This window comes from Astatotilapia calliptera, chromosome 5 (assembly GCF_964374335.1).
Source record: "Astatotilapia calliptera chromosome 5, fAstCal68.1, whole genome shotgun sequence".
NCBI lineage: Eukaryota > Metazoa > Chordata > Actinopteri > Cichliformes > Cichlidae > Astatotilapia > Astatotilapia calliptera.
The window spans coordinates 33,273,344-33,284,681 of NC_137426.1; the positions used below are offsets into that span (position 1 = coordinate 33,273,344).

Sequence of the window (11,338 nt, forward strand, 5' to 3'; positions counted from 1 at the left end):
CACATAAAAGACAATGTCTCCTTATGATTCAATGATCTTAAAAAATGCCACTTTATGTATCACACAGAACACCGTCAGGCATCGTTCAAACAGCTTTTAATAAACTTCCATAGTTTGTTTACAAGTGAAACTTTCACAGCTTGTTGCAACAGTCCACCTGAAAGCATCCTCCATTTGTCAAAATCGTCAAACAAGTGATGAAGGAAATGTAGCAGTCTGTTCGATGTGGTATCATCCGAGTCCATCAATCAGTGACATGTTTAAGTCACGGTTGAGTGTGAGCTACATGTTCATCACGCTGGTCCTCAGGTGGAGTCCTACAGTGCACTTCTCTGGCTCTCAGGGAGCTGAGACTGAGAGCTCGACCTCTCAGGCTCTGGGAGTTGGCAGACAAGATCTAAAACAAGACAAAAGAAGACGCCAGAGAATAAAAGACTGAATACAAGAACCGTATTTATACATTCAAGATAATCAATATTCCTGAAACACTTTTCCAGTCACTTTCCTGACTGGTGACAGTGTACCCAGCATTTAAAGTTGGATCAACCAATGCTTACAGCAGAAACATTAAACTGCTGACATGATGATACATCATAAACACATGATATATTCACTAAAGGATCCCTTAAAACTTGGCTTTGACTATTTCAGGTAGTGGCCTAACACTCATTCAATCTGCCAAACATCTTGCTCATATAAATTGTGTTTTTTTAGAAGACAACAGATATTCTTTAAAGTTGCATCCGTCTATATCAATTATATCCTACCTTCACCAGCACATAGTCTCCAACACTGATGGGTACAGTGCTGAATGCTGTAGGCTGAACATGAACGTCCTCTTTGGGGAAAATCACTTTCATATTGCCATCAGTTCTTCCACACAGGTCCTCAGCAGATCTTTTACTTTCCTGAATAAAAATCAAAAGCAGCCAATTCAGTTTCTTTCGACTCAAAGCAATTTAAGTTCCAGTCAAGAAGCAACATCCAGGCCTTAAGCCCACAATGAAGTGCCAAAAAACTTAGTTACTCAGCAAGTAAACCACCACAAACCTTAACAAATGTCAAAATATCTAACTAAACAGCACTGAAAAGCATGAGTACAGTCTATTACTTTGTTTTACTATGTCATTGTGGTGGGACGTGGTCTCGCCGGCTTAAAACATTAACTATGTCCTGTTGTTGTTGTGTGTAGGCTGTAGCTGAAAAGCTGCAGCCGAGTATGTAAATCGACAGCCGCAATAAAGAGGTGTAGCGACAAGTGCAAATATGTGGTCGGGTCTGTCATGCATCGTTTACAGACGTACATTCGGACACTGGCAAGACTTGAAGTTAGGGGGGCTAATACAACTCAATGATCTGGACCTCTCGACGATGTGCTGTTGGTGCCTCTTTAATGGAATAGCCATATAATGGGGCTGTTACCAGGTACAAAGTGTGCTTCAGTTTGTGCAGTAATTGTGCACATTTGTGTTTGTGTTTTACTCATATAGCTCTGTCAGGGACCAAGCAGTAAAGCATAAAGGACACCGGTGGTTTTAATTCAAAAACCGGGTTTTATTGACCCAAAAATATGAAAATATATTTAACAAAGCCAAAACTTAAACAGGCAGACCAATAAAAGAGGTCAACTCAACAGACTAAACTCAAGATAATAATTAACAAAACCTCAAACAAACATATGGTAAACTGACCTGCTGAAATGACACACAGGGGGACTTAAATACTGGTTTAGCTAAACCAAATGACACACGGGGGAAAACAAGATGGCTGCCATATAACCAACTAATACAAAACATTTAAACAAACATGAAACACCCCCCAGGCAATGAAGCATGTGGTGCAATCCAATTAGGCTGTCAGCAGTACTTCAGGTCTCCCAGCCCTTTGCCACACAGGAGGAGACACCAACCCCCAGGTAACATGTGTGGCATGCCATCACACACCTCCCCTCTTCAGAGCTCTCGCTGGAACAGCGAGAGAGATAGTCAGCAGTAAGGTTCTCCTTGCCTGGTACGTGGTGGACAGTGAATCGGAATGGCTGTAAGGCCAGGTACCAGTGGGTAATTCGCCCATTTGTGTCCTTCATCTGCTCAAGCCACTGTAGTGCTTTGTGATCAGTTTCCAAGGTGAAGTCTCTTCCCAGTAGATAGTAGCGGAAGGAGTCCAGGGCCCACTTGATCGCTAAGGTCTCCTTCTCTACTGTGGAATACCGAACTTCCCGTGGAAACAGTTTCCGGCTGATGTAAGCCACTGGATGGCGGCCTTCCATGGTTTCCTGAAGGAGGACAGCTCCCAGGCCCCAATCTGAAGCATCACTCTGTAATATGAATGGTTCATCAAAGTTGGGACTGTACAAAACCGGTTGCTTACTTAGTGACTGTTGTATGTCATGAAACGCTGCCACTGCCTCCTCTGTCCAATGGATGTAATTGGGGGAACGTGATCCCGTCAGGTCTGTGAGCAGAGCTGCCCTGTTGGAGAACTGAGGGATGAAACGACGGTAGAAACCTGCCATGCCCAAAAAGGATCTCAGCTGCTTCCTTGTTTGGGGCAGGGGGGATGATTCCATGGCCTCGATTTTGCTGACTTGTGGCCTGATAACCCCCTTGCCGATGACATGGCCCAGGTATTCTGTCTCAGCAGCGGCGAAAACACACTTTGACGGATTCACCGTCAACCCAGCTGAGTGCAGGTGGTCCAGAACAGTTCGCAGGTGTTCCACATGCTCCTCCCAGGTGTTGCTGTGGATAACAATATCATCCAAGTAAGCAGCAGCAAAGTCAGAGCAGTCATGTAATACCTGATCCATCAGCCGTTGGAAAGTTGCTGGAGCTCCATGTAGTCCAAATGGCAAGACTGTAAATTGGAAAAGCCCCCATGGTGTTCTGAATGCTGTGAACTCTCTGGACCGTTGAGTGAGTGGGACCTGCCAGTAACCCTTACACAGATCTATTGTGGTCAGGTACCTTGCTTTTCCCAGACGTTCAAGTAGATCATCAATTCTTGGTGTCGGGTAGGAGTCAAACATGGATATGGAGTTCAGGTACCTGAAATCAATGCAGAACCTCATACTCTGATCCTTTTTGGGTACCAAGACCACAGGGTTGCACCATTCACTCTTAGATCTTTCAATGATCCCTAGAGATAGCATCAAATCGATTTCCTTCTTCAATGAAGGCAGCAGACGTTCTGGGATCCTGTAACTTAATCGTCTCACAGAGGCACCTTCTCGTACCACAATATCATGTTCGACAATGTCAGTTCTCCCTGGATTCTCTTGAAAGACTGCTGATTTACACATTTCTCTCACCTGCTGCTGCTTGTCCTCTGGGAGATGGCTGAGATCATAATCTAGAGAGCCAGCAGGTGGTAGATATTGCTCATCTGCTTCATCTTCTTCAGGCACTCGCCGTATAAGCATTGCATCCGCCTTGTGTTCAATACGCTCCACACACTCCTTCAGAAGGTTTATATGCAAGACCTTGCTGGAGCGCAACTGCCCTGGGGTGGACACCTCATATGTGGTGGGTCCCAGCTTCCTCATGATTTCAAATGGCCCCTGCCACTTTGCCAACAATTTGTTGTTGTCACTGGGGAGGAGCACGAGCACCTTTTGTCCTGGCTCAAACGCACGCTGACGAGCAGATTTATCATACCAAGACTTCTGCTGCTGCTGGGCCTCCACCATATGTGATTGAGCAAGTTCACCCATTTTCTCCAACCGTTCTCTCATCTGAATGACATAAGACAAAATGTTCTTGGATCCCCCCTCCACCTTGTCTCCCTCCCAAATCTCCTTTAACAGAGTTAGAGGGCCACGAACCTCATAACCATACAACAGCTCAAAAGGTGAAAAACCTGTGGAGGCTTGGGGGACTTCTCTATAAGCAAAGAGTAGATATGGCAGCCATTGATCCCAATCGTTACCACTGTCATTGACAAACTTCCTGAGCATCTGTTTCAATGTCTGGTTAAACCGTTCTGTCAGCCCATCAGTTTGAGGGTGGTATGGTGAAGTTCTCAGACTCCGGATGCCCAACAACTGATAAACTTGCTTTAACAGAGTAGACATGAAGTTAGTGCCTTGATCAGTTAGTAGTTCTCGTGGAAACCCAACTCTTGCAAAGAACTGCACTAAACAAAATGCAATGGGCTTGGCCTTTATAGATTTTAAAGGGAACACCTCAGGATATTTTGTGGCATAATCTGTTACAACAAGCATGTAACAATTTCCTGCTTTGCTCCTCTCAACAGGCCCTACAATATCCATTCCAAGACGCTCAAAAGGAGTGCCGATGACAGGGAGAGGTTGGAGTGGAGCTCTATGGGGGATTTTAGCAGATGTTATCTGACACTGTGGGCAACTTTTACAAAACTGAGCCACATCTTTGCTAAGACCAGGCCAGTAGAAATGATGTTTGATGCGAGCTGTGGTCTTGTGTTTACCAAGGTGGCCAGCCCACGGAATAGAATGCCCTAAGGTGAGAATGGCGTTTCTAACCTTCTGAGGAACCACCAGCTGCAGCACCGACCCCTGCTGACGATAGAGAATGTCATTTTGCAAGATGTACTCACTGTTAACCTGCTCCACTCCAGGTTCCTTTTCTTTGGCCTTCCGGAAAAGAGATATTAAAGATTGATCAGATTTTTGGAGTTCAGCAATTTCAGTTGGAATATTAAACCCTAGGGGTGACGGTGTTGGCTCAGCGTCTGTTAGTGTATCCACAGGTGAAAATTTGAATTTCTCCTGCCTTCTTTGTCTGCGGGTCTTCCGTGGCTTCGCCACAGTTGTCTCAAACTCCTCATTAAAAAAAAAGGCAGGGCACTCAGGGTCTCAGAGTGGGTACTGACTTGCTTAGCCTGAGCTCTGGTAACAGCTACATTGCACTCCTCAGTCTGCTCAGACTCCAACAAATCAAAAAGCACAGGAAGGTCACGCCCTAACACGGCAGAGTAAGGCAAACTGTTCACAACACCCACATTCAGCAGATACATCTGGTCCTGAACTTTAATGTAGATGTCAGCTGTCGGATATCTTTTCTCATCTCCATGGACACAACAGATTGAAATTGTATCACTGGTGCGAACAATATTAGGTGGGGCAAAATCTGAGTGAATAAGAGACCGAGAACTGCCAGAGTCAAGAAGGGCATTGAGTAGAACCCCATTCACTTCAATCTGGCTCATTTTGATGGATTTGTCACTCTCCTGCTCAGGATCAGCATTAGAACGAGGAGCAAAACACATTTGCACCATTTTAGCAGAATTTCTTGGGCACATAGGTTTTGTATGGCCCTCTAATCCACAAAGATAACAAATGAGCTTCTTACCAGAGGCCTTTGGTGGTCTAGTGGTAGACTGAGAGCTCTTACTGGTGCTTGTATTTGCTGAATCCAGATGGTTTTGCTGAGGTATCTTCCGGGTGTCCCTCGATGCCTTCCATGCATTATGGCTCCATGCTTGCCCCTTCTTTCTGGCAGCAACAAAAACATGAGCTAACCGAGCCGCTTCCATTGCTGAACCATGGTTGTGTTCTCTGATCCAAACCTGAAGCTCAGGAGATAACATTCTGAGAAACTGCTCCAAGATTATAGTTTCACCAATGTCATGAATAGTTTTACCCTTTGGCTGGATCCATTTCCCATAAAGCTCCTTCAGTCTCGCATATAGCTCACGAGGGCTTTCATCTGGTTGAACGTCCAGGGATCTGAATCTTTGCCTATATGTTTCAGGGTTAATGTCATATTTTGACAGAATAGCTGATTTCACTTTATCATAGTCTAATGAATCATCAATGTCCATGTGAACATAGGCACCTCTAGCTTTACCAGTAAGCAAGGGTATCAAATGAAAAACCCAATCTGATTTCTGCCATCGATAAGCTGTAGCCATACGTTCAAATGTGATCAGGAAATGTTCAATATCATCAGCTTCAGTTAATCTTTCCAATCTGCCCTCTATTTGTAGGGGAAACTGAAATGCTGGTGAAATGGCTGGATTGGAATTAGTCATAACTGGTTCACCCTGGGCCTGCTGAACAGAGGAAGAAGGATGAATATCAAACTCTAATGATTCAGAGCGAGCTTCTGCAGAATCTGATGATGATGTTCTGACTTGGATTTCTGACTGCAGAAGTCTAAACTGATGTTGAAAGGCTTTAAATCGCTGTTCTTGTCGTGCATTTAACTCACTCTGTTTTGCATCCCAGATGTCCTGTTGTTCCATGTGAGCATGTAGCATATTGACTAGATCAGACAAAGTAGGCTCCTTTTCCACTCTCTCCACAACTTTGGTGACTCCTGAGGTTCCATTTTCCTCCTCTACGCAGGTTTGCTGAGCAGATCCCTTTTTCTTTTCATTCTTGCCACCACAATGCATTCTTCTTCCTCATGGGGAAAAACAGAAAAAAGAAAAAAAAAGAAAAAAAAGACCTGTGTCCAATACTGGATGATCCCACTGCTGCCACCAATTGTCAGGGACCAAGCAGTAAAGCATAAAGGACACAGGTGGTTTTAATTCAAAAAAGGGGTTTTATTGACCCAAAAATATGAAAACATATTTAACAAAGCCAAAACTTAAACAGGCAGACCAATAAAAGAGGTCAACTCAATAGACTAAACTCAAGATAATAATTAACAAAACCTCAAACAAACATATGATAAACTGACCTCCTGAAATGACACACAGGGGAACTTAAATACTGGTTTAGCTAAACCAAATGATACACACGGGGGAAACAAGATGGCTGCCATATAACCAACTAATAAAAAACAATTAAACAAACATGAAACACCCCCCAGGCAATGAAGCATGTGGTGCAATCCAATTAGGCTGTCAGTGGTACTTCAGGTCTCCCAGCCCTTTGCCACACCTTTTGCCAGACAGGAGGAGACACCAACCCCCAGGTAACTCAAACAAAGACAGATGTATTAATATAACATAAAACAGAACTTTGACCATGCAAGGTTAATATGTGTGCACGCTAGTGATGGCCAAATGAAGCTTTCCGAAGCACTGAAGCTTGTATTGAAAAATGGTTCATTACTCGAAGCTTTTCAACACAGTCCTCTCCGGTGACATCTGGTGGCGAATATTTTGAAGAGCAGCTTGAATCTGCAAAATAAAACGGACTGCTCAAGCATCACTGCTCACTCAAGAGTCGAGTTCTCGCTGATATTGGGCCACCGTTCCATTGCTTTGAACATGTAATTGGTTTTGTTTTCTCGATTGGGGGGCTGACAAAAATGTAATGCGTATTTGCGTAATACATTTTGATCAATAAACTTTCCCTATTTAAACATGCACTATGGTGTGGCCTTTCTTTGCTCATAACTCCTTTATGTTGGTAAATACAATAAGTGAGCAATATATACAATATACATATGATAACGCACAGCACATTATGGAGTATGCCCCTGCTGTGGAGTCCTGCCTCCATCTACTTGTCATTTAATCACTGGACAGCTGGACAGGTTCATACAAAATATTAGACGAGGCCAATTGTCCTATACATATTTTTGACATTGGGGGGAGACTGATTGTGAACTGGAAAGGGAAAATGCTTAGGGGGCTGAGTACGGCTGCATCGTTACTGATTTGTAGAATCATTTTGATTCGATACAGGATCCGATTCAATTTGATTGGAATCTTGAAAGTTTTGCCTCAGTCAGAAATATTACAATTCTGGTCATGTATCAGTATATATCCATAATTTCGTATCTATTAAAAGAAAGCTGACACATGTGAGACTTAATTAGAGATGTAAACAGAGAGTTATGAAACCTGCAGCTGCAGAAGCCAGCGAAGAAAAAGGAGGCAAACACAGCGCGGACCCGACGACACATCAAAATCTGATTCTGACGCGTCGGGTCCGCGCTCTGTGTTTACGTTTGTATGCAGAATCCGTAAACCTGCTCCCAGTTACTGTTTTAGCTGCATGGTGTTTGACGACATGTTGTGGGGTTTAACCTGAGATGCTGGCGTTTCAGGCATAATAACGTTAATTTACAAATCGACACAGGATTGTAATGAATCAATATCACTTTATTCAATTTAGCATGGATTGTAATCAGAAAGGCGATAATCAAAACCCACCCCTAATCAAGAACTTGCAAAGTAAAAACATGATCTATGTAAGGTAGCCCTTTTGTTATTTACAGTTAAAAAGAGGATTAGTGTTACTGTGCGCTGGATGAGTCTGTTTCTTTTCTTAGAAATAGTTTCTCCTGCCCTGGAGAAAATCCACTTGCATGGAACAGAAGAGGCTGTGGAGTGCAGGAACCACACTGCAAGCTGGTAGATATGCAGGTATTCCTGGGTCCTGCAGACTATCACCCAAAAACAATAAACAAAATGATTTTCTAAACTGTAGCAATGTATTGTACGTATAGTGTCAAATACATTGTTGTAGTCTTCATCAGCTTTAAATCACATGGAAGTGTTCCTAAAGTCATATGCTGTAATGATATTTACATTATGAAAACATGATTTTGGACATTTCAAGTTTTTCACTTCGGCAGATAAAATGAATTGAGCAAAATCAACTCAAAATATTCCCACACGCCAGAACGTCCTCTCTTCCTCGCTCATATCTGTCAGTGGAATGATCACCTCTTCGCTCTCTGTCACCATCAACACACTCCACGAATCCCGTGGATGATTCACTTCCTTATATCCGTTTGAATCAGGTACCGAAGCAGTTACGTGCGTAATGAAGCTTCGGACGTCACTGGTCACGTGACTTTTGCCAAACGAAGCAAGCCTCGACACAGTGCTTCTGAACCAGTGTGTTGTTTTTTTCGACACACGCTCCGGAGCGTCAGCTTCAAGCGGGCCATCACTAGTGCACGCCATATAAACATTGGAAGGTGTGATGGAAAAATAAATACATTTAATAAAGAAACAATATTGAACAATAAACAGAATATTTTAAAGTAGTGACTGTAAATTAAACAAAAGTGAATCAACGGGTGGTGAGGTGTGGAGCTTACCATGTGTGGCATGCCATCACAGGGTGGTAGGGTGACGTTCAGGACTTACGAATGCCCAGCAGGGTCAATAGCTCCTTAATGAGCTTGCTCTCAAAATCTCTACCCTGGTCTGAGTGAATGCGAGCAGGCAATCCATAATGCATTAAGAACTTTTCAAAAAGGACTTTGGCAACAGTCAGTGCTTTCTGATCTTTTGTGGGAAATGCTTGAGCATACCTGGTGTAATGTTCAGTGACAACCAGCACATTAGCTATGCCTTTAGAGTCTAGCTCAATAGAAAGAAAGTCTATGCAGACCAGGTCTAGAGGGCCATTACTGGTAATGTGCTGTAAAGGGGCAGCTTTCTGTGGGATGGACTTCCTAGCTACACACCTTCCACAGTTCTGTATGTATGTTGCAACTTCAGATGCCACTCTGGGCCAGTAAAACCGGTCTTTAATGAGCTCTGTAGTTCGTTCGGTGCCCAGGTGACCAGCATCATCATGCACTGATTTTAGTACCATTGGCCGATACTTAGCAGGCAAGACGATCTGACTCACTTCTCGACCAGAGGGTCTTGTGGTGACTCTGTACAGAAGGCCACGCTTAACCTTTAACTTGGATCTTTCTCGCATCAGCAACACAACATCTGAGTTTGCATGCGTGGAAGCTGAAACCCTTTGGTTTCTCTCAACCTGAGGTTTCACCACACCTATAACTGGATCAGAGTCTTGGGCTTCTGACAGTTCTTTCAGGCTTAGCTGTTCCAGCGGGCCCACTTCTATCTGAGTGAAATTTGCATATAAAGCTGGAATGGCGTCTGGCGAAGCACCCAGCTGGTCGACAAATCTGGTGGTGTGTTCTTGAAAACCATCTGTAGTGATCCGACGACACAAAGCTTTTACCCCAGAAGGTGGGATATCCACCCATCCATCTGTTGTCTCTTGCGGACTCCTGGACAGTGAGTCAGCATCCACATTTTCACGGCCGGGCTTATATTGAATGCTGAAATCATAGGTGGAGAGTGCTGCTAGCCACCGATGACCTGTCGCGTTCAACCTGGCAGTGGTCAGGACGTAGGTGAGTGGGTTATTATCAATTCTCACTGTGAACTTAGCCCCATAAAGGTAGTCATGGAACTTCTCCACTACTGCCCATTTCAGAGCCAAAAACTCCAGTTGCAGGGCTCTAGAGCAACCAAATTTTTCAGTGGTGCGACTAAAAATAAATATTTGGTCGCACAGGTGCGACCAACTGTTCTGGTAATGAAAAAAAAATCTCTGCAACTCTCCGTGTGGTCAACAACAGACACACATTATGCCCCTATCGTGGACTAAACCAATCAGAGATAGTCAGGGGTGGGACCTCTCTGATTGGCCGTGGTCCAATTGAAAGTGCAGGTGGAAGAGAGAGGTGAGTAGCTTGAATAAAGCGATATCAATTCATTAACGGATTCCACACAAAGACCTAAACACGGAGCGGACCTGACACATCAGAATCAGCTTCGTCTTTCTTGGCTTTCTCACCCGACGGCCCGAACACGGACACGCTGTCGGAGCTTAGCGATTCTTCGGGTCCGCGCTGTGTTTACGTCTTTTTGCGCTGATTCTGAGCTGCAGGTTTTGTCTCTCTCCAACCAAAATTCGCCGAGCCAGCAGCAAAAGAAGCAGCAAACTGCGCTTCACATTTGATCAATGTCGTCATGAATTCCCTCTGACTTTTGCTGTTTTGCTTCCACCACGATAAAAATCACACTTCCTGCACAGCTCTCTCTCTCTCTCTCTGTACTTCAGGAACAGTTTCCCATCTCAAATCTGTTTTCTGCATTATTCATTCGCTTATTACCCACCAGTCTACCGTTGTTTACAGCGCTTTTTCTTTTTTCACTTAAATGACCTCGGACAAGCAAGCCTAATTTCTGCTGTTCAATACTGAAGAAATTTAAATTTCTTAAAACTATGCAAAATTGCAGAATATTGCAGAATATTTTTAAGGTTATCTGCTATAAAAAGCCAGACCAGGAAAATCTCCTTCATGTTTTCCTGTGTTTTATTCTCAGTTACTTTCACACAAAGGCATCTGCTGTGATTTTCACAATTCTGATGAAGTCTCATGTGTATCAGTACTGATAAATGATCAGAATTATAATATTTCTGACTGTCTGAGGCTAAATTGAATCAAATCAGGACTTTGAGAACCGGAATTGAATGGATTATAGAAATCAGTGATGATACCCAGCCCTAGTGAGCAGCCTAGGCCTGAGAGAAGTGGATGTAGCTGTGGGTAATAAGAAAAGATGAAAAGAACTATTGATAACTTTTTTGTTAAGTTAAGGCCTGATCTGTCTGAAATTCATAGCCAGTGCTCTG

At 43.6% G+C, this 11,338-nt stretch overlaps 1 long non-coding RNA gene across 1 annotated transcript; it reads right to left on the reverse strand.

The window, feature by feature from the left end:
- Positions 1-79: 79 nt before the first annotated feature.
- On the reverse strand, positions 80-908 carry LOC145428795 (uncharacterized). Its single transcript, XR_013909117.1, has 2 exons — positions 768-908; positions 80-397 (listed from the first exon to the last, which is right to left on the reverse strand). It is a non-coding gene; the product is annotated as an uncharacterized LOC145428795 (long non-coding RNA).
- Between the last annotated feature and the right edge of the window lie 10,430 nt (positions 909-11,338).